Here is a 23,257-nt window from a genome sequence, read left to right on the forward strand (position 1 = left end):
AAGATTGCATTCCTTATTTCATAAATGTATTTGTTCATGAGTATGAAAACATACTTAACCGATTTTAGAACTTCAACTACTAAGTTTTTAAATTGTTACGCAGACTATAGTTCCGGACTTTGGTCTTGTCTAGCCGTTTGCAAACGGGTACACAAACTGCCGTCCCGGACCTAACTTAGGTAGAACCGTTCGCATACTGGTATGCAAACTTGGTTTCCGGACCTGAATCATACCAAAAAAGTTTCCATACTAGGTACGCATACTGTGATGCATCTAGACAAGGGATTTTGTTCTAAACTCCCATTTAAATCATTGAAACATTCTTAGAAGACGACAATGGCTGTCTCACACAAACCATTAGCTTATAAGCAATTTTCAAGTGATCGAATGATCAATACGAAACTTTCCAAGTCGACATCAAATGATTGTCTCACACAAATCATGTAAGATGTTTCAAGGCAATTTCCATATGATCATATTTTGGCTTATTATTTAGTTTCCAAAAAATAAATTGTTTCCAACTAAACTCGTCAAGAATAATGATGAACGTAGCTAAAGAAGAAAGCTTCCAACACATATTTCGATAAATAGATAAGCGAGTTAAACTCAGCTCGAAATATCAAATGTGTATAATATGAAAGTATATATATCTATACGACTTTGTCTCAATATGAGATAAAATAGAATAGACTTCTGAGTGATAGATAAGTTTTAGTCTCCATATACCTTTTGTTGATGAAGTTCCTCCAAGCTCTCCTTAGTAGATCTTCGTCTTCAATCGATGAATGCCGTGAAGTATAAATCTCAACTACACATTCTATCCTAATCCAAGACACAGTTATAAGTAAACTAGAAATAAAGACTATAGTTTTGATCACCTAAACTTGTCAAACAAGATTGGGATAGCAACGCTTGCGATTTCGACCAAGCAATGATCTAATAGTATGGACACCTTAAGACAATAATCAAGTTCCAGAGTTCACATTTTTCCAGTACGTGTACCGGCATGGATACTAAACTGGTTTTGGGACCAACAATTCTTTTTCGGTGTGCATACGGGTATCCGTATCAATCCGAGTTCACGAGTTCACAGACTTTTTAAGTTGTGCATACTGATATGCATACCAAAAATATGTTATCGACATATAGCTACTATGTTACATGTACTGAGTACATGTACCACGGCGTTGGGATTGTAACAGTTTTCTCAGTTTATAAGACTAGTATGCATACTGTCTTATATATGAATTTACAATGGTTCTATATTTCTCTCTACATTGATTCAAAACATTCCCGGATAACATCAATGAGATATTTCACTGTTCCAGATTATTTTCGAATGATACTTGAATCACGATTTTAATTACGAACAATAAATTGTTTTTAACCAAAATTCATCAAGTTTGAACAAATGTTCATTAAGCTTAATCTTATTTCGAGAAGGATATTATCAAGATAAACTTGAATTGAAATTATTGTTATGCATGAATAGTCTAATTAGTCATGAGACAACGTCTCATAGATAGAAAGGTGATATAACTTGAGAAATAGGTGGTTCAGTCTTCACTTAGCTTTTGTTGAAGAAGTTCTCCAAAATCTTTGGTTGATCTTCGCCTTCAAACGGTAGAACGCAATGATGATTGTCGTGATGTCCATTTCTCAACTACACTTCTACCTAATTCGAGACTTGACTAATTGTAGACTAGAAATAAAGATATAGTTTTGATCAACTAAATTTGACAACAATCTTGATACAACAACACTTGTGAGTTCGACCGAACAATTCTCTAACAATCTCTCCCTTTGTCAATTTTAAATATCAATACATACGGATAAAAATAAAAGCTTCAAAAAACTTCCTTGAATCCATCATGATTGATTTCCTTTGTGTCTTCAACTCCTTGAACTCTTCGTTACTTCAAGTTGCAATGATTCTGGACGTGTTCAATTCGGCATCGTTGTTGTTGGAGATCCATAGCGATAATTTTTTTTTGAAACAAATATTCTCAATTATCGTTATACAATAACATAGTATTATTATTCTCCAAAGTTCAATTGTATTACAACTTCGATGTAATGCTACATTGATATTGAAAAGACGAGGGTACCCAAATATACCTCAATATAAAACTTTTCCACCTATATGTCCTTTTTCCGAAAGTGATTGTCTATGGACTGAGTCGAGACAATATAACGAATCGGTTCACACTTCCTGTGATCGTCTATGGATACGAGATCGAGACAATACGAAAACAAGATAACTTGCGTGATTGACTATGGATACAAGATCGAGAGAATATAACAACGAAGTATGATTACTTGATAATAGGTCCGGACTTAACTAAACACTATAGGATTGCTATCAAGTAATTAGGAATTAACGTTTGTGGAATTTACTTTAAATTATAATAAAGGAAATTATAATTGCGGAAAATAAAAGTAAATGACACAACAAGATTTTATTAACGAGGAAACCGCAAATGCAGAAAAACCCTGGGACCTTGTCCAGAATTGAATACTCTCTTAATTAAGCTGATATACAAAATCTAAACCAACTTCGTATAGTTAAGACCAAGCAACTAAACCTATAGTTCACCTAGTTCCCTCAGTATCCCTGCGCCTCCAACTTGCAATAAGTCACGCACTTGGAACAATTCCTTTGGTTCGTATTCCAAACAGTAAAGTAACAACAAATTTGTTCCGTAACAACTCTTTTCAAACAACGTGATATGAGTTTGACAAAAGGCTCTTCTGTTTAACCAATAAACTCCTTTGTCGGGTTCTAGATATTCTATTTAACAACTACCAGAGTAATTGTTTAGACTATGCAATCACTACTATGAATCACAAAGAAATGTATTGATGCCGATCTACGCAACTAATCAATCCAATCTATCAAAATATAAACCGATTATGGTTGGATCCCCAACCGATCAAGTTTTGTGACACCAAATATTATGAACTCAAATAAGAAATCTTCTTTGTCTTCAAATCTTCTTAGATCTTCAATAAACACCTGCACACAAATAACTTGAATCTCTTGTGATCAATCACACACAGAACGGAGTCTGTTAACGATGGATTATCACAAGACGTCTTTAGATCTACAAACAGTCTAAAGATCCCTGTCGATACTTCGATCTAGTTTGAGTGAATCTTATATCAGAAGAGAAGATTCTCAAGCATAAACAAACTAGGTGCAATCAAAGTTCAACAACCGTTAAATAGTCAATCAAATCAATCAAAAACCAATAATGAACTGCAATTTTCTAGTTTCCCACCAACGGTACTCGTAGAGCTTCTCAATCCCAAAGAAGTCTTTAAAACGAGCGGTCGTAAGAGATTTCGCCTAACTAGGGTACTTTCCTCTCCGAATAGACGGATCCACCAGTAACAACGCAACTAGGTAGTTTTGCTGGCTCTGAGGATTAGTTTGCTCGAAATGCAAACTTCAATATTTATAAACCAAGGAAGTTTGGACACCAAGGAATTTCCAAAACCGAATATTCTCAAAGATATGCAATAAAGCCAAAATCGATTTTCATAATTCCTGGAAATGCTCTGTCCAAATATTGACCGAAATCTCAGTAGAAAATCTCCAATTAGTAAATGCACATTACCAATTTTTTATTTTCTAAGGATATGCATTTAATTGCTGGAAATTAAAAGCATATAAAATTAAAAACCTTGATTAAAAGATTCTCAATTTATTTCGATCCGGGATTCTCCTTTAGTTATTAAGGAATATCTTTGAACAATAATAGATAAGAATTACTGCACATGTTCAAGTATGTCGACATCTTTACTTTGTAAATCCTTTTTCATATTTACAATCTTGGAACCGATTTTCCATACTTCCAAACGAGTTTAGAATTGGTTCATCTGAAGAACTACGTGATTGATCAAAAAACATTCAATCACCATTCATTGGTTTAACGGTTCTACCAAACACAAAGTTCGGTTCTACCTCCAAGTGGGTACTAGGATATTTTAGTGACAAAAGTCTTACATCATATGGATAAACAAATTACAAGAATTCATTATACATACGCTTGATTCCAAGTTTCAAAAACACAATAACCTGCATATATTCAATCCATAAATGCCATTGTTGACATTATAATAAAAAATCTAATACTCCCCCTAAAGGTGAGATAGGTAGACTTTCAATCCGCACATCTCTGTTAATTCCTCTTGTAGTCCATATAACTACAAATCATCATATGATATGTTTCTCCCCCTTAGTCAATGCTTTACTCTTTCGTTAGATATAACGTTTTAGCACCATTGTCCTTTCCTTAGTGAATCACATCACTTGTTTACTCCATATATTTCTCCCCCTTTTTGTCACAAAATGACAAAGTTACGAGCAAATAAAGGACAAACCGAAAGGATCTTACAAATCCAAAAGACTTGCATAACCTATAAGAGTTAAGCACGAAGGTTTCACATACAATTTTAGATAACCAATATCAAAACCGAAACCACAAAGTAATTTTATTTTGATATGTTATCAAGGAAACAATTGCCCGAACCAATTTTCCTAATAGTTTAGCAAATTAAAAATTGACTAAGTTTCTTAATTCTTTTGCTAAACCGATTGTACAAATACAATCGCTTGTTTGATAAGACCAAAATAAAGATCAGAATTAACTCTATTTTTCTCATCAGGTTCTAATTATTCGAACGATAACTTAGACCTTTCACTTTAAACAACACAAGTACTAGGTTAGTTAACTAGTATTTCTTGTTAAGGCATTCAGTTAGACTTGAATAACCGAATTATCCTCTTTGATAAGTCTAACTAAGATCGGAATTAACTTAGTTTCTCTTATCCGTAATCAAATTGGACTAAACAAATGATCCCGAAAACCTTTTTGTTAAGCCATAAACAATTCATACAAACCAAATAAATCAACTTGCATAATTATTTATCTCAACCGGAAGCAATTGAAACAAACATAGACATTAAAGCACCGCAATTGCACCGAAATTTCGTAAGCCTAAACAATTGATACCAAACAATAAAGCAAGATAACAATAGTTTTTCTTAATCAGAAACAATTGAATCACACACATCCATACACAAATAATGGAATAAACATCAATTGTACCGAAATTTTGTTAAGAAAAAGAAAAATATATGCAATAAAACCAGGATTTTCTTAAACATGAAAACGATTAACTTACAAATTCGTTACCTCAAGTTCCGCATCCTCTTCTCCTCTTGTTTGCATCTTTCTGGGGAGGAATATCGTCATGTTGTCATCCTCTCGCAAGAACAAAAGAACAACAACAAAAGCAACCTTTACCAGAGAAAGGTTGAAATCGGTTTAACTAATGCATAACAAAAGTTGAAAACCCGAAACACATATGCTTTTATGCTAAACCAAAAGCCATTTAATATATTCCCACTTTTTCACACATAAGTTTCAACCGGAACCCCTTATGATCCTTTGATAAAGCCTACCATCATGGGCTAGAACTCAATCCCGCTAAATCAAAAAGTCACCCAAACCATAAGGGTTCACACAATATGAGATCGAATATTAAGGTTATGAAAACCGAAATCAAAACATCCCATAAACACATAGCAATAATATAAAGCATTCAAGCAAATGCTATGTAATCGAAAAACTATCACAAGAAAAATTATAAAATAATAATTTTATTCATAAATAATAGATAGTTTTATTCAAATTAGACCTTATACAATTATCAAAAACTGATGTCTATTTTCCTGGATTAATTTTAAACTTATTCATCCTTGTTATCCTGAGTTTCCATGATTTCATCAAGGTTTTCTTCAAACAGTTCCAAGTTAGTAGAGTGAAAAATAATCATTTGAAGATCATGAAAGTCTCTATAAATGCCCAACAAACAACATGGAAAATAATTTCCTTCCGGGCAATTGAGGATAATTCCTTCAGAAGTTCCTTTCTTCCAATCAGTTCAAGAACTCCTTCACACAGATTCGTAGCCCTTACTTCTGTAAGAGAGGGCATGATTTGATAAGAGCACAACTCAGAATAGAGTTCAAGTCTTCCTTTATTAGAGGAATCCAAAACACTTTCCACTTCTTGAATACAATATTCTCCCACAAATTCACTGTACTCTTGTTCTCAGTGAAGAGAATTATATGAATTTTCTGTTTAATAGATCATGAAATCTACAGGAGTATATCAAATTAGATATAACATTTTTTAGGTCTTTCATTATTGAGAACCATGAGGGATTCGAAAAAGAGTTAAGTTTTTATAAGATTTTAACCTCTTATAAAAAGAAACTTTTTATTTAAAGATTTTTCGGAAATCTTTACTTAAGAGGAAATAACTGGAATTACCCCTTTTAAAACAAATTTCTATAACACAGGAGTGCTCGGGTACGGAGAAATTTGTTTTTATGTAACAGTGCGTTATTTTTGCCTGTTCTTCCTCTTCCATTTCTTGAGATATGATACATCATCATAATCGAAGAATGGTTCAGAAACTACTCCTTTTAAAGGATGAGAGACAAAACTTGCTCGTTTAAAATCATTTTTCTTATGCCTCCTTTTAAATGATTTTGGAGTATACTGAGTAGACAAGAAATTAGTACAATAGTCCTTTACTCTGTTTGTTAAGAGTCGAGAATCAAAGTTTATCTTTCCCAATTTCTTTGAAACAAAGCGGAGAGCATTTTGCATTTTACGAATCTTGCACATCTTCTGAACATTTTTTTTACTACCACAAGAATAACAACATTTGGTATTATAAGAGTTATAATGTTTGTTGTTACCTGTTTGTGCAAGGTTGTTGGAGGCTCCTTTGTTTTTCTCTACTCTTCGTAGCTTCGATTTCTTCCTTTCTTCATCATCCTTCTTTTTCTGGTTTGAATGATCATCAATTGTTTGTTTGCCCTCATTAGTTTCTCCATAAAAATATTGAGTATTTTCAATTAGAGGATCCTCTGTTTGAGCACACAGGGATTTGAAAAACTTTACTTCATTGTTAAGAGCAACGGTATTACTACCTTCATAACCTAAACCACGTGTATCCCCATGACTTCTCCCTGTTTCCAACAAAGAAGATAAGTTGTTTGAGCTCTCATTAAGTTTTCTCAGCATAAGTAGAGTTAACAGTTTCCTCTAAACACTTTACGTAGGAAAAAAGACTATTTTCATTTGTTTTGACGTACTCTTGTTGAGAGTTTAATTTTATTTTAGAGTCACCAAGCTATTTTTCTAAAAGACAAACCTTTTCCAGGTTTTTATCCAAATTCTTTTTACAATTTTTTACGTGATGGCGTTCAGTATCCATCTTCTCTTCGAAGTCATAAACTTGTTGTGAGAATTTTCCTTTTAGCAAGTTATGCTCTTCCTCGAGATTTCCAAACTTTAAAGTTAATCTCGTTCTCTTTCAAGTGCTGAAAGGAGTTCATTAGAACAAAAAAGAAATTGTTTACTTCATTCCTTTAGTTCAGATGATTTCACACTTGATTTTTCATCAGAGATCTCAAGTATGGAACTCAAAAATTTCTCGCTAGAGATATCATCTCTTGATCAACAAGAGTTTGAACACCTATCTCATTTTGAGCATATATCTTGTGATACGTTAACTGAGTCTTTCTTTAGTTTTCGCTCACGCTTAACTTTATTTTGACTCATGTCTTATACGTTGGATCGCACCAAACATAGATTGTTAATCTTTTCGTGTTTGCCCGCTCTGATACAAATTGAAAATACAAGGGTACCCAAATATACCTCAATCTAAAAATTTTCAACCTATAAGTACTTTCTCCGAAAGTGATTGTCTATGGACTAAGTCGAGACAATACAACGAATCGGTTCACACTTCGTGCGATTGTCTATGGATACGAGATCGAGACAATACGACAACAAGATAACTTGCGTGATTGACTATGGATACAAGATCGAGAGAATACAACAACGAAGTATGATTACTTGATAATTGGTTTGGATTTAACCAAACACTATAGGATTTCTATCAAGTAATTAAGAATTAACGTTTGTGTAATTTACTTTAAATTATAATAAAGACAATTATAATTAAGGAAAATAAAATTAAATGACACAACAAGATTTTGTTAACGAGAAAACCGCAAATGCAAAAAAAACCCGGAACCATGTCCAGTATTGAATACTCTCAGAATTAAGCCATTATAAAAAAGTCTAAACCAACTTCGTATGGTTGAGACCAAACAACTAAACCTATAGTTCACCTAGTTCCCTCAGTATCCCTGTGCCTCCAACTTGCAATAAGTCACGCACTTGGAACAATTCCTTTGGTTCGTATTCTAAACAATAAAGGAACAACAAATTTGTTCGGTAAAAACTCTTTTCAAACAACGTGATATGAGTTTGACAAAAGGCTCTTCCGTTTAACCAATAAACTCCTTTGTCGGGTTCTAGATCAATCTATTTAACAACTACCAAAGTAATTGTTTAGACTATGCAATCAATACTATGAATCACAAAGAAATGTATCGATGCCGATCTATGCAACTAACCAATCCAATCTATCAAAAGATAAACCGATTATAGTTGGATCCCCATCCGATCAAGTTTTGTGCACACCAAAGATTATGAACTCAAATAATAAATCTTCTTTGTGTTCAAATCTTCTTAGATCTTCAATAAACACCTGCATACAAACAACTTGAATCTCTTGTGATCAATCACACACAGAATGGAGTCTGTTAACGATGGAATATCATAAGACGTCTTTAGACCTACAAACAGTCTAAAGATCCCCGTCGATACTTCGATCTAGTTTGAGTGAATCTTATATCAGAAGAGAACATTCTCAAGCATAAACAAATTAGGTGCAATCAAAGTTCAACAACCATTAGTCAATCAAATCAATCGAAAACTAATAATAAACTGCAATTATCTAATTTCCCACCAATGGTTTTCGTAGAGCTTCTCAATCCCAAAGAAGTCTTTAAATGAGCGGTCATAAGAGATTTCGCCTAATTAGGCTACTTTCCTCTCCGAATAGACGGCTCCACCAGTAACAACACAACTAGGTAGTCTTGCTGGCTCTGAGGAGTAGTTTGCTCGAAATACAAACTTCAACATTTATAGACCAAGGTGATAAGACGAGGGTAGCCAAATATACCTCAATCTAAAACTTTTCCACCTATAAGTCCTTTTCCGAAAGTGATTGTCTATGGACTGAGTCGAGACAATACAACTAATCGGTTCACACTTCGTGTGATCGTCCATGGATACGAGATCGAGACAATACAACAACGAAGTATGTTTACTTGATAATAGGTTCGGACTTAACCAAACTCTAGGGATTGTCTGTCAAGTAAAATAGGAATTAATGTTTGTGTAATTTACTTTCTATTATAATAACAACAATTATAATTGCGGAAAATAAAAGTAAATGACACAACAAGATTTTGTTAATGAGGAAAACTGCAATTGGAGAAAAACCATGGGACCTAGTACAAAATTGAATACTCTCAGAATTAAGCTGTTATACGAAATCAAACCAACTTCGTATAGTTGAGACCAATCAACTAAACCTATAGTTCACCTAATTTCCTCAATATCCCCGCGCCTCCAACTTGTTGATAAGTCACGCACTTGAAACAATTCCTTTGGTCCGTATTCCAAACAGTAAAGGAACAACAAATCTGTTCGGTAACAACTCTTTTCAACCAACGTGATATGAGTTTGACAAAGGCTCTTTGGTTTAACCAATAAGCTCATTTGTCGGGTCCTTAGATCAATCTTTCAACAATTACCGAAGTAATTTTTAGACTATGCAATCAATACTATTAATCACAAATAAGTGTATTGATGTCGATCTACTCAACTAATCAATCCAATCTATCACAAAGATAAACTGATTATAGTTGGATCCCTTTCCAGCCGAAACAAGTATTGTGTACACCAAAGATTATGAACCCTAAAAGTCTTTTTGTCTTCAAATCTTCTTTAATCTTCAATCAGCACCTGCACACAATCAACTTGAATCTCTTTTGATCAATCACACGCAGAACGGAGTCTGTTAACGTCGGATTATCACAAGACGTCTTTAGATCTACAAACATTCTAAAGATCCCCGTCGAAACTTCGATCTAGTTTGAGTGAATCTTATATCAAAAAAGAAGATTCTCAAGCATAAACAAACTAGGTGCAATCAAAGTTCAACAACCATTAGTCAATCAAATCAATCAAAAACTAAAATAAACTGCAATTATCTAGTTTCCCACCAACGGTACTAATAGAGCTTCTCAATCCCAAAGAAGTCTTTAAACTGAGCGGTCGTAAGAGATTTCGCCTAATTAGGTTACTTTCCTCTCCGAATAGGCGGCTCACCAGTAACAACATAACTAGGTAGTTTTGCTGGCTCTGAGGATTAGTTTGCTAGAAATGCAAACTTCAATATTTATAGACAATGAAGTTTGGACACCAAGGAATTTACAAAACCGAATATTCTCAAAGATTTGCAATAAACACAAAATCATTTTTCAAATTCCTGGAAATGCACTGTCCAAATATTGACCGAAATCCCAATAGAAAAATCTATAATCAATAATGCACATTACTAATTATTATTTTCTAAAGATATGCATTTAATTGTTGGAGATTAAATAACATATAAAAACTAAGAAACCTTAATTAAAAAGATTCTAAATTTATTTCGATCCTTGGATTATCGTTTAGCTATTAAGGAATATCTTTGAACAATTAATGATAAGAGTTATTGTACATGTTCAAAGTATGTCGACATCTTTACTTTGCATTTCCTTTTTCATACTTACAATCTTGGAAATGATTTTCCACACTTCCAAACAAGTTTAGAATTGGTTCGTATGAATTCCAAGAACTATGTGATTGATTATCCTATCAAATCACCAACCATGGGTTTCACGGTTCTACCAAAACAAGTTCGGTTCTACCTCCATGTGAATACTGTGCATAGTCATGCTAGTTACCAAAATTCGGTTGACTAGGTACTAGGATCGGTTCCCCACAACTTATGGTAACTACTTGTATTCGGTTGCACATGTCCACAGGATCGGTTCCCCCAAAACTACAAACTTGTTGCACATGTTCATAGGATCGGTTCCCCCATCTACAAAAAACGTGTTGCACCTCTTACAAGGATCGATTACCTCTTGTAAACGTGTTGCACCTCTTACTAGGATCGGTTCCCCAATGACTAGATAAAAGTTGCTATTTACAAGGCATCGATCATACCATTTTGAGTGATTACTTAAGATCGGTTTCACTAATAAAAGTCATACCAATACATAAGTCATGCCTTGTGAATATTTTTACCAAGATACATAAACAAGTTTATGAGCGGTTATGCTAAATACACATATTGGTAATTCAAAATAGATTTGCAATGAATACCAATGCCAATAAGCCTAGCGATTTCCCTTTCGATTCACAAAACAAGTTTATGAACTTACTTCCTTTAAATGAGTGTAAAACATTGTTTCCTAGGATGAAATCTTCACTCATACCCATACATAATCACAATAACATTCATATGATCATGTCAATGTCTTATATACAAAGTTTAATGGTTAAGCAATAAAACTCGTATTGTATTCCTTAATACTATGTCTAACTAGAGTTTCATACACAGCTTCGCAGTTATGTTTTCAATATGCACGACTTGAAAGATACGTTAGGGAAAGAAACAGTTCAAGTCAAATATTACTAACCTCAAGAGGAAGGATGATGTTGTCGTTGTAGCTCCATATTTCTTCACAATCTTCAAGTATTCATGTAATATTTGTAAGTCTCATATCCTAACACTTTCAAGCTAACTTATACGAAGTTGACTCTAGTATATAATCAAGCGACTCTTTAAATGAGTTTTGATTCACTAAAATATGACAACCAAACTTGACAATACCAACGCTTGGTGGGTTCAACCGATCTATGCTCTAACAAAAGGAAGTTTGGACACCAAGGAATTTTCAAAACCGAATATTCTCAAAGATATGCAATAAAGCCAAGATCGGTTTTCATAATTCCTGGAAATTCTCTGTCCAAATATTGACCGAAATCAAATTAGTAAATGCACATTACCAATTTTTTATTTTCTAAAGATATGCATTTAATTGCTGGAAATTAAAAGCATATAAAATTAAAAACCTTAATTAAAATATTCTCAATTTATTTCGATCCGGGATTCTCCTTTAGTTATTACGGAATATCTTTGAACAATAATAGATAAGAGTTACTGCACATGTTTAAAGTATGTCGACATCTTTACTTTGTAAATCCTTTTTCATATTTACAATCTTGGAACCGATTTTCCATACTTCCAAACGAGTTTAGAATTGGTTCATCTGATTTCCAAGAACTACGTGATTGATCAAAAAACATTCAATCACCATTCATGGGTTTAACGGTTCTACCAAACACAAAGTTCGGTTCTACCTCTAAGTGGGTAATAGGATCGGTTACACTAGTTTCCATAAAATGTCTAACTAAGTACAAGGATCAATTACCACTTTCTCATGGTATTACTTGTGATCGGTTGCACAAGTTATAGGATCGGTTACACCAATTACTAAAACTTGTTAACCTACTACAAGGATCGATTACACATCTTGTGATTAGTCCCACCAAATCGGTTACCCAATAACTAGGAATGGTCACACCAATTACAAATATCGATCATACCATCTTAGTTGATTACTTAAGATTGGTTTCACTAATAAAAGTCATACCGATACATAAGTCAGACATTATGAATAGTTTTGCCAAGATACATAAACAAGTTATGAGTGGTTATACTAAACACACATATTGGTTATCCAAAGATTTGCAATGAATAACAATACCAATAAGCCTAGCGATTTCCCTTTCGATTCGCAAAACAAGTTTATGAATTGTACTTCCTTTAAACGAATGTAAAACATTGTTTCCTAGGACAAAATCTTCACCCATGCCCATACATAATCACAATAGCATTCATACGATTATGTCGATGTCTTATATACGAAGTCCAAAAGATAGGCGTTATACTTCGTACTGTAATTCCTTAATACTACATCTAACTAGAGTATAATTATTCACAGCTTCGCAGTTATGTTTTCAATATAACACGACTTGAAAGATACGTTAGGAATGAAACAGTTCAAGTCAATATATTACTAACCTCAAGAGGAAGGATGATGTCGTCTATGTAGCTCTTTACTTCTTCGCATTCTTCAAGTCTTCGAGTAATACTTGTAAGTATCATATCCTAATAACTTTCTAGCTAACCTATACGAAGCTGACTCTAGTAAATAATCAAGAGACTCTTTAAATGAGTTTTGGTTCACTAAAATATGACAACCAAACCTGACATACCAACGCTTGGTGGGTTCAACTGAGCAATGCTCTAACAAATATGTTTCTCCCCCTTAGTTAATACTTACATGTTTTGCATAACAGGTGAAACCTAGCTATAGATTTCGATCCACTCTCCCTTACATAATGATCCCTAAAACATATGTATGTAGTGCGAAACTACTAATTAATTCTCCCCCTTTTTGTCAATAAAAATTGGTAAAGATAAGGAAAACATGTGATCATAATGAATTCAAACAAAAGATACTTCAAGACTTAAAGGTGTTCATATCAACTTTAATTTAGACGATATCACATAGTATAAAATACTTAGTGTCTCATCTAGGATATTTAACATACAAGCTTCCCCTATAAATTCTACAGCCACACACCCCACAAATATATAACAATTAAGCATAAATTCATTTAAGAACTATCCCCCATTTGATGTTATTCCCAAAAGAAAAACATGAGTGACCTTACTTTCATAAAAAGAAGGATTTCGTCGGACATTAACTAATCACATGGATTTGTATCCTAAACATCGACGTAAATCAATTCTCAAAGAGAAATTAAATTACTCGACATGACTCAACATAAGAAAATCTTACGTAGTTGATAATACAATAATAACACCAGGGTGTGATCAAAAAGATCAATACTGCGAAATTTTTCTCACGAGTTTGTTCTATTTTATAGTTTGTAAAAACACAATAGATTTAACTTTTGAGCATATATGAGATATCAGTTCAATTCACATAAAGTAAAGGACACATATATCTCATAAGACTTTTGAAATACATATAACCAATAAAGATTAATTACTGCAAGTTCATCTTCCAAAAACTTTATGATTTAAATAAATAAACCTAAAAGTATGCAAGATGAAGATTGTTAGAATAACTTGTGTAATCACAATAGGTTATACCAAAGGTTGGTCATCCTTCTCGAACATAAGGATAAATCCTCACAAGAAGTTTCCTAGTATTTGAAATCCTTGAGGAATTCTTTATCATCTCCAGACTCGCTATCAACAACAGACATAGGAATGTATGGTTCATGAATATGAGAGTTAACTCCTTCAAACATGTTTTGTTATTGTTTTACAAGTGCTTCTTGTAGATTAAGAGATTTCTGCATCTTAACTTTCAGTCCATGCACTTCTTTCTTGGTTTTCTTAAGTTCTTCGAGAGGAGCTGCAAACCTTTGTTGACTAGAGCAATTGGATCTAGGTTTTCTTCATATTATTCCTTTTACTTTTAAAAGATGAATCATAAGGGTAGGATATCTCTTATTCCTTTTGAGTCGTGTGATTATCAACAACCATGGGAGCATAGATTTCACGAGATGTTGTTGTGCATGGAGTCTCCATAATTCGTAAGAATAAAATGAATTTGTGAAAACACAAATATATTGCTCAACAAGCTAAAATTCTTGTGATTAATTAGTGAAGAAGATATTCACCATGCAAAGTTTCAGAACAAGATAGTTCACGAGCTAGAAAATACATAAAACCTAGAAGAGTAAAATTTTATGTTTAACCTTCATAAGTTTCTACATAGAACAACCTTTTCAATATCATTACTTGAGACATAGATTAGGATGAAAATGTTGATTGATTGAACAAAACCTTGGTTAATTGATGCCATACCTGTCATTATGAAAAATGACACTAGGAGAATAGATTTACATAGAATCAGTTATCCAACCAATTTATGACCAGATGATTATCCTGGACTATTTTGGTGGAGCAAGGCTCAACAAAAAAATATTGTTATTCTCTTATGAGTCGACAATGAGACAAAAGTAGTCATATTCTATCAAAGAACATTTAAATAATGAAATTCCAAGTAATGATATTTAAAGTTGATCCTAAGCCCTGATGTCCGAAATTCTTGAGGTGAGCGATAGGATGCTCACCACTATATTTCTGCATGGAAATTGTAATCCCTTTCTTTACGAAACGTCTAGTCCAGAATCTTCTATTTAATTGAGATCTTACCTTTTCCTTATAAACATTAACTTTAGGATAATAAGAGTTAACTTTACGTACCTTAGGATTAGACTTTTGAACAAGTTTAAGCACATTTTCCAAAATACTAGCCCTCCATTGTAGTTTATTGACATACCTTAATTTATGTTTGTACCTGAAAAATTGTGTGAGTTCGTGACCCTCAATGGTAAAAGTAGGACATGTCGGTGTGGAGATTGATTCAGAAACGACATTAGCAACTAAACACAGGGTACCTGAAATATTTACAAAATTTTCATTAGTATACAAAAAATCCAAAACATCCTCCAATGATTTTGATGAAGAATCATCAATTAAATTATCAAAATTGATATGAGTATTATTACATTCATCAAAATTGACAATTTCACCCAAGAGTGCTACTTGATCCATCATCTTCATCGGAATAAAATGATTAGACGTTTCATCAAGTGTTGCATCTAAACTCTTGTTGCCAGTGTCGATTTGGGCCCTCATTAGAAAAGTGATCGAACCCTTTACACGTGAAGCACCATAGCATATCCTCGTCGTCAGAATCGTTGGAATCTCTGCTTTTGGAAGAAATACGATTATGTGCCTTGGATGACGAAGGAGGCTTTTTTTATAGTGAACCGTTTACCTCTCTTCCTAAGAAGTTCTCTAAACTGTCTTGTGATCTAAGAAACTGATTTATCAAGATCTTCATCTGAAAATTCAGGATCGACAAGATTGTTCACAGAGTTGTCAACACTTTCGCTTTTAAGGGTTTCAGTGTTTTTCAGTGCCTTGAACGCAATATCCTTTCCATCTTTGGATTGCATTTCATGATCAAAGATCTTTAACTTTCCAATTAGAGTATTTCTGGAAAGAATTTGAAGGTTATTTCCTTCCATGATGCCATGATTCTTAGACTCGTATCTTGCTGGTAAAGATCGGAGAATTTTCAGCACAAATGCCTAATTATTCCTGCTAGACAAACAAATACATATCATCATTAAATGATTTCTCATTCGCAGATGCAACAAGACATACAGAAACCACTAGTTCAAGAATTCAACGAGATTCATACACATCACAGTTAAACTACCATAATACCACAGTACAGGTACTCATAACAAAATATCCAGAAAAAAGGTTTAATATTCGCTTTGAAGCATTAACACAAACATTATAAAGGCAGTTTTCGGCTCTGACATGCTATATTTGGCAAGCTATAGTTTCTGAAGTATAGACCCAAAACGGGCACGTGATATCCTTTTGGAAAGGGAAAACAACCCTCTACAACTTTTGAGATAGACTACCGGGACTAAATCAGAGTCCAAGTGCCCCAAAATCATCCGGAAAAACCCTAACATGTGCTGCCATTCAGAAATTTAAGTTGCGACTGACTGTATGTTTGATACTATAACTTTCAAGTGACAAGTCTAAACTTCAGGCCCTTCTACAGTGGTATAGATAATACTAAGGCGAACATTTTCCATGAAAAAACCTTTTTTTAAATCTTCACCAATACGCACCATAAATTAACCTCAAAAACACTGTCCGTGCAGTATTGACAAACAGTTTTTAACCCTCATAATGTAACTTGATTTCTATCATACATACTCGAACTAAGATATCAATTGGTATGCTACTTCAATTCCAAAATATGTTGATAAAATAAAGGTATGCTCAAAGCATAATGATGACCATAGAACAAGATTAAAATTACCTAAATCCCATCGTAAAAGGATTAATAGTTCATTGTAGCACTTTTGCAAATAAGTTATGCGGCAGTATACATAACCACTAAAATTAACCATTTTCTTTAACCATTTTCTATGGCATGGAAGCGTATCATTTCCTTAGTATGAATTATATCATTTCATTCTTTCATGGACAATTGGATCTAAACATCCATCCAAATTAGAAATTAACACAAGCAAGATTTTATCACAAGAATGCACACATACAATCATAATTATAAATATAATAGAAACCCCAATTCCCATTTATCACAGGATTCTACGAAGATGTAAAATTTGTCGGGAAACCGAGGTTACATTCATCTCGAACCGGCAAGCTTCCATAGAACAAAATTCCATGAAACACCCTACTTTAGATAACTAGCTCGAATCCTCCACTTACATCTTTACATTAGCATAATCGGATTAGAGCTGTCAATTTATAACCCGGCTTGCGGGTTGATCCTAACCCGGCCCGGCTTGGCTTGTTATCTAAACGGGACGGGTTAGGGTTGGCATATACAACCCTAGTAGAAAACAAGCCGGGCTAGGGCCAACCCGCGGGTTACCCGTCAACCCGTCAAAATTAATAAATATATCCCTCAATCCCACCAACTCTTTAAAATCCATGATTTGCAAACATATATTAGAATTAGTTAATTTTAAATCAATAAATAAAGCTAATTTTGGATCTACCCAAACAAATATAACAATTTTTAGATTTTAAATAATCAATCAATAAATTAAATTACAACTTAGATTCATCAATCACATATTTATTCGGGATGTCCTAAATTGATAAAAGGACTAGCATAATTTAAACAGTGAGTTAGTCTTACTCACATTAATTTAAACTTATAAAATGATAAAAAAAAAAGTAAAATGCTTAGTTGATGTTAGGGTTCTCTGCCTAAGAAAACTAAAGCGCCGTAACCGGCTATATCGTTGATTAAGTGGCAATAAAAACGTCCACTTTACAACTCAGTGGTGGGGCTTCTAGTTAAACACCAAATTGACCTAGGTTCGACCTTTACTAAATGAATAATCCTAAACAATCCTAAATTTTAAATTTAATTTTTAAATTGATAACATTAACAAGCCAACCCGCCAACCCGTCAGGGTTGACCCGTCTAGGGCTAGGGTTGGGGTTTTGAGCTTGTTCGTGAATAGTACTAGGGCTAGGGTTGACCCTAACCCTAGTACGGGTTGGCAAGCTAGGGCCGGGTTGACCCTACCTTGCCCGTTTGACATCTCTAAATCGGATAATACTAGCACGAATATAGGATCAATACGATAATAGACAATCACACACGACACAAAGATTACGTGGTTCACCATTGTAGGCTACATCCACGATCAAAACCACCCCGAGAATCTTCATTATCATAACAAGTTATTACATCGGCACACATCATATAATCAACTAGTTATATAACCCACTAGCGCTAAACGTTAGAAACAATAAGACATATTACAAAGAGTTTACCTCTTCCTTTATTCTCCTTCTTCCATAGACCTCCACCGCCATGGTTTCTTAGACTTTAGACAAGAACATGAAGAACATCCTGAATTCTAGCTTCTCCGATACGAACCCTAGAAACCCTAGATTTCTCCCATACCCGTCTTCAATACAAGTCACTCTTCTCACATAGATTTTGCCCCATGACCAACCATTATAGGACACAACGGTTGTGACCCAAACACTCTCATAAAGAGAGAGGATTATACTAGAGAATGGATTTCTACTCACAATATAAGTCCTCTTATATAGTAGACAATTCCTTGATCCCCAAGTCTTAGAACTCCTAAAAATAGACTCACATCTTGATTAGGAAACCCTAAGCTTGGAAAACACTCCTACAAACCGTCATACAAGTTTCCTAATCCAAACAAACCTTGTAGACAATCTTTTCCCGAAATAGCATTTTAGCCACGGTTTCTGTAACATAGATCACTGTTTTCTGCTGCAAAACTGTTACCTAAAGTCTGCTTTCAGCCATATATTTTTGTATATGGAATAAAACCCCAACAATCACCACCTTTTGTGACGTGAACAAAACCTTCGTCTTCACTCCAACAAAGCATTAATGTTTACCACCTTATACAAGGTCATCCTCTCGGATATCATCACTAGCACAAATCAAAATTTTCTTGTACTTTGAGCTTGAACCACCACCTAATCCAAATTCCTTCTTTGCACTTGCACCACCGGAATCGCTATTTGTCGATCTTCTAGCCTTACCACAAACAACTTTTTCGTATAATTTATACAAGTTTCTGCATGACTTGTATCAAACTACTTCGTCGCCATGATCACTCATTATTCCACCTTCGTAGATTACTTTTTCGACACATGTCTAACACTTGACATTGTTTAAACTGAGCCATTAAACAATTCCACACGGACTTAACCAACTCCAAGAACCAACAATCTTGAGTCATCCTCCATGTTCACATAACATGCTACAAACTTCATATGTTGTGTATGAACGATTGTCACCTAGCACCACCATGATTCAAAACATTCTTCTGACAATATTTGCAGACGCCAGTTGAACCCACGAACGATCTTCTCTTATAAAGAAAACACCTTCAACACGAATCATAGTCACATCAAGCAAAGTTGTCGAATATTTCTTGATGTCGTCCTATTCTTTGTTCGGTCTTGATTTACTCATCATCTTCATGATCTATATCATTCTGCTACGAACCAAGATTTTTCTCTTCTTTGAAACCTCTTGTTCAAATTACCGAATCACTGCCATCTTTATCCACGCTCACCGCACCACTTGTCGGGAAACCGAGGTTACGTTCATCTCGAACCGGCATGCTTCCATAGAAGTTAATTCCATGAAACACCCTACTTTAGATAACTAGCTCGAATCCTCCACTTACATCTTTATATCAACATAATCGGATAATACTAGCACGAATATATGATCAATACGATAATAAACAATCACACACGACACAAAGATTACGTGGTTCACCTTTGCAGGCTACATCCACGACCAAAACCACCCCGAGAATCTTCATTATCATAACAAGTTATTACATCGGCACACATCATATAATCAACTAGTTATATAACCCACTAGCGCTAAATGTTAGAAACAATAAGACATATTACGAAGAGTTTACCTCTTCCTTTATTCTCCTTCTTCCATAAACCTCCAGCGCCATGGTTTCTTCGACTTTAGACAAGAACATGAAGAACATCATGAATTCTAGCTTCTCCGATACGAACCCTAGAAACCCTAGATTTCTCCCATACCCGTTCTCACTACAAGTCACTCTTCTCACATAGATTTTTCCCCATCACCAACCATTATAGGACACAACGGTTGTGATCCAAACACTCTCATAAAGAGAGAGTATTCTACTAGAGAATGGATTTCTACTCACAATATAAGTCCTCTTATATAGTAGACAATTCCTTGATCCCCAATTCTTAGAACTCCTAAAAATAGAAACCTTAAACTTGGAAAACACTCCTACAAACCGTCATACAAGTTTTCTAATCCAAACAAACCTTGTAGACAATCTTTTACCGAAATAGCCTTTTAGCCACGGTTTCTGCAGCATAGATCACTGTTTTCTGCTGCAAAACTGTTACCTAAACTCTGTTTTCATCCATATAGTTTTGTATATGGAACAAAACCCCAACAAAATTTCCATATAAAGCCCCAAATTCTATAAGAACCCTAAATTGTTTAATACAAAATACTGAATCAATTAAACTTTCAATTTATATCTCACAAATTTTTTTAAAATCAATTGAACATATCACCTTAATCACCTTAATCTTTCAAATAAAAACTTTCAAGTCGATTTGAAAGTAGAAGGATTAAGCTAAAATCAAGTAGCTATGAATCTATTCTATATTATATAAAGGGAACTACCCTTAGTTGAAGCTGCAAATTTGTGTTCCCATTTTGCCCCTACTTTTATTTAATCCAGTCAAAAATGGAAATATTACTTGAGGGCAAAATTGTAACCGCAAAGCTAAAAAAATATTTTTCTCGTTTTGCACTCAGCTTTATGGATTTAGAATCATACGTAACAATATTATCCGGGGGGTAAAACGGTGATTATAAAGCTAAAAACTGAAAGAGATTGAATTAGATCAAGTTTTCACCAATTTTAACTCAAATGCAATCCAATCAAACAAGAATTGAAATTAAGTCTATAACTCCAGAAATGAAATCATAAATTACATGTTGAAACGGACGATGAAGGAGATTTATCCATCAGTAAAGAGACAGAAGAACGATAAGTTACGTAAAAGAAAACAAAAGCCTTAGAAATGGAAAATTTTGATTATAACGGTAAGCTGAAATCAGTGGAAGGTTTGGTAGTAACTTGAGACTAATAGATGAAAATGGTTGAAAAAATGGGGGTACAACAACCACACCCAATATTTCGCTTAGCAATCTGTATGGACAAACTCCAATATACTTTCTAGAGAATCAACTAGACAGTCAGACTCAATCTAGATAAAAAGTATATCAAAGAGTTTATATCTCAATCTCTCGATTTGATATATACTCAAGCAAATAGAAATCTGCGAGTCTTTATCATATACTAGAGAGATAACTTGGATGGTACCAAAGATCAATATCCAAGTGTCAATCAATTTAAATCAACAACCAAAAGGTCGGATATTCTAATTGATTGAACGACGCACAACCTGTGATATTTCAATTATATAACAAAACATAATGCGGAAAAGAAATAACACAGACACCAGAATTTTGTTAACGAGGAAACCGCAAATGCAGAAAAACCCAAGGACCTAGTCCAGATTGAACACACACTGTATTAAGCCTCTACAGACACTAACCTACTCCAAATTAACTTCGGTCTGGACTGTAGTTGAACCCCAATCAATCTCACACTGATCCAAGGTACAGTTATGCTCCTAGTCTCTGATCCCAGCAGGATACTACGTACTTGATTCCCTTAGCTGATCTCACCCACAACTAAGAGTTGCTACGACCCAAAGTCGAAGACTTTAATAAACAAATCTGTATCACACAGAAAAGTCTACGATAATAGATAAATATGTCTCCCACGAATATACCTACGAGTTTTTTCCCGTCTTTTGATAGATCATGGTGAACAGGAACCAATTGATAAACTTGAATTATATTCCCGAAGAACAGCCTAGTATTATCAATCACCTCACAATAATCTTAATCGACGCATCGAAAAAAGATATTGCGGAATCATAAACGATGAGACGAAGTGCTTGTGATTACTTTTATATCTTGCCTATCATAGATATCAATCTCAAGCCAATTATTACAATTGTACTCGTACGATAGAAACAACAAGATCAGATCACACAACTACAAGAAAGTAGTATCGGTCTGGCTTTACAATCCCAATGAAGTCTTTAAGTCATTAACCTGGTTTAGAAGAAGAAACCAAAGGTTAAAGGAGAATCTACTCTAGCTTAGCACAACTAGTATCACACATAAGGTGTGGGGATTAGGTTTCTCAGTTGCTCAAGTTCTCCCTTATATAGTCTTTCAAATCAGGGTTTGCAATCAATGTTAGCTTGGTAACAAAGCATTCAATATTCACCGATAGATGAAAACCTGATTTGATTCAAGCTAATATCTTTCAACCGTTAGATCGAAAACTAGCTTGTTACACACAAATGAAATGCACGTTTCTAGGCTTGTGTAACCCTGCCCAAACTTGTACATTTGTTGGTTCAACAATAGTCAACCAAATGGTTATCCATATGATCACTTTCATATCAACCATATTCTTCTTCACCATAACTAGTTCAAGTAACTCAAATGAACTAGTTAGAGAGTTGTTCAATTGCAAGGAAATCTTATGTAACTACACAAGACACAATTGAAGCAAAAACGATTTGATTCACTCGAATCAGTTCATGAACTATATAGCCACGGTTTGCAATTTGAATTCCTTAGATTATATGAGAATAAGTTCACAAACATCGTTTTTAGATATAACCTACTCAAGTTCTCGGACTGGGTTCGCGGACGGAGTTCACAAACTCTAGCAGAATTTCTCGGGTCGAGAACTTCCGCTAGTTCGCGGACTGAGTTCGCGGACTTGGCTCACGCCACTATTCCGGTTCTCTTGGTCAACAAAGTTCGCAAACTTCGGTTCAAGGAATAAGGACTTATACATATATGTGTTTCCACAACAATGCTTATATCCTCCAATGGTTATATAATCTAAACTCTC

This window comes from Papaver somniferum, chromosome 9 (genome assembly GCF_003573695.1).
Source record: "Papaver somniferum cultivar HN1 chromosome 9, ASM357369v1, whole genome shotgun sequence".
Classification (NCBI taxonomy): Eukaryota; Viridiplantae; Streptophyta; class Magnoliopsida; order Ranunculales; family Papaveraceae; genus Papaver; species Papaver somniferum.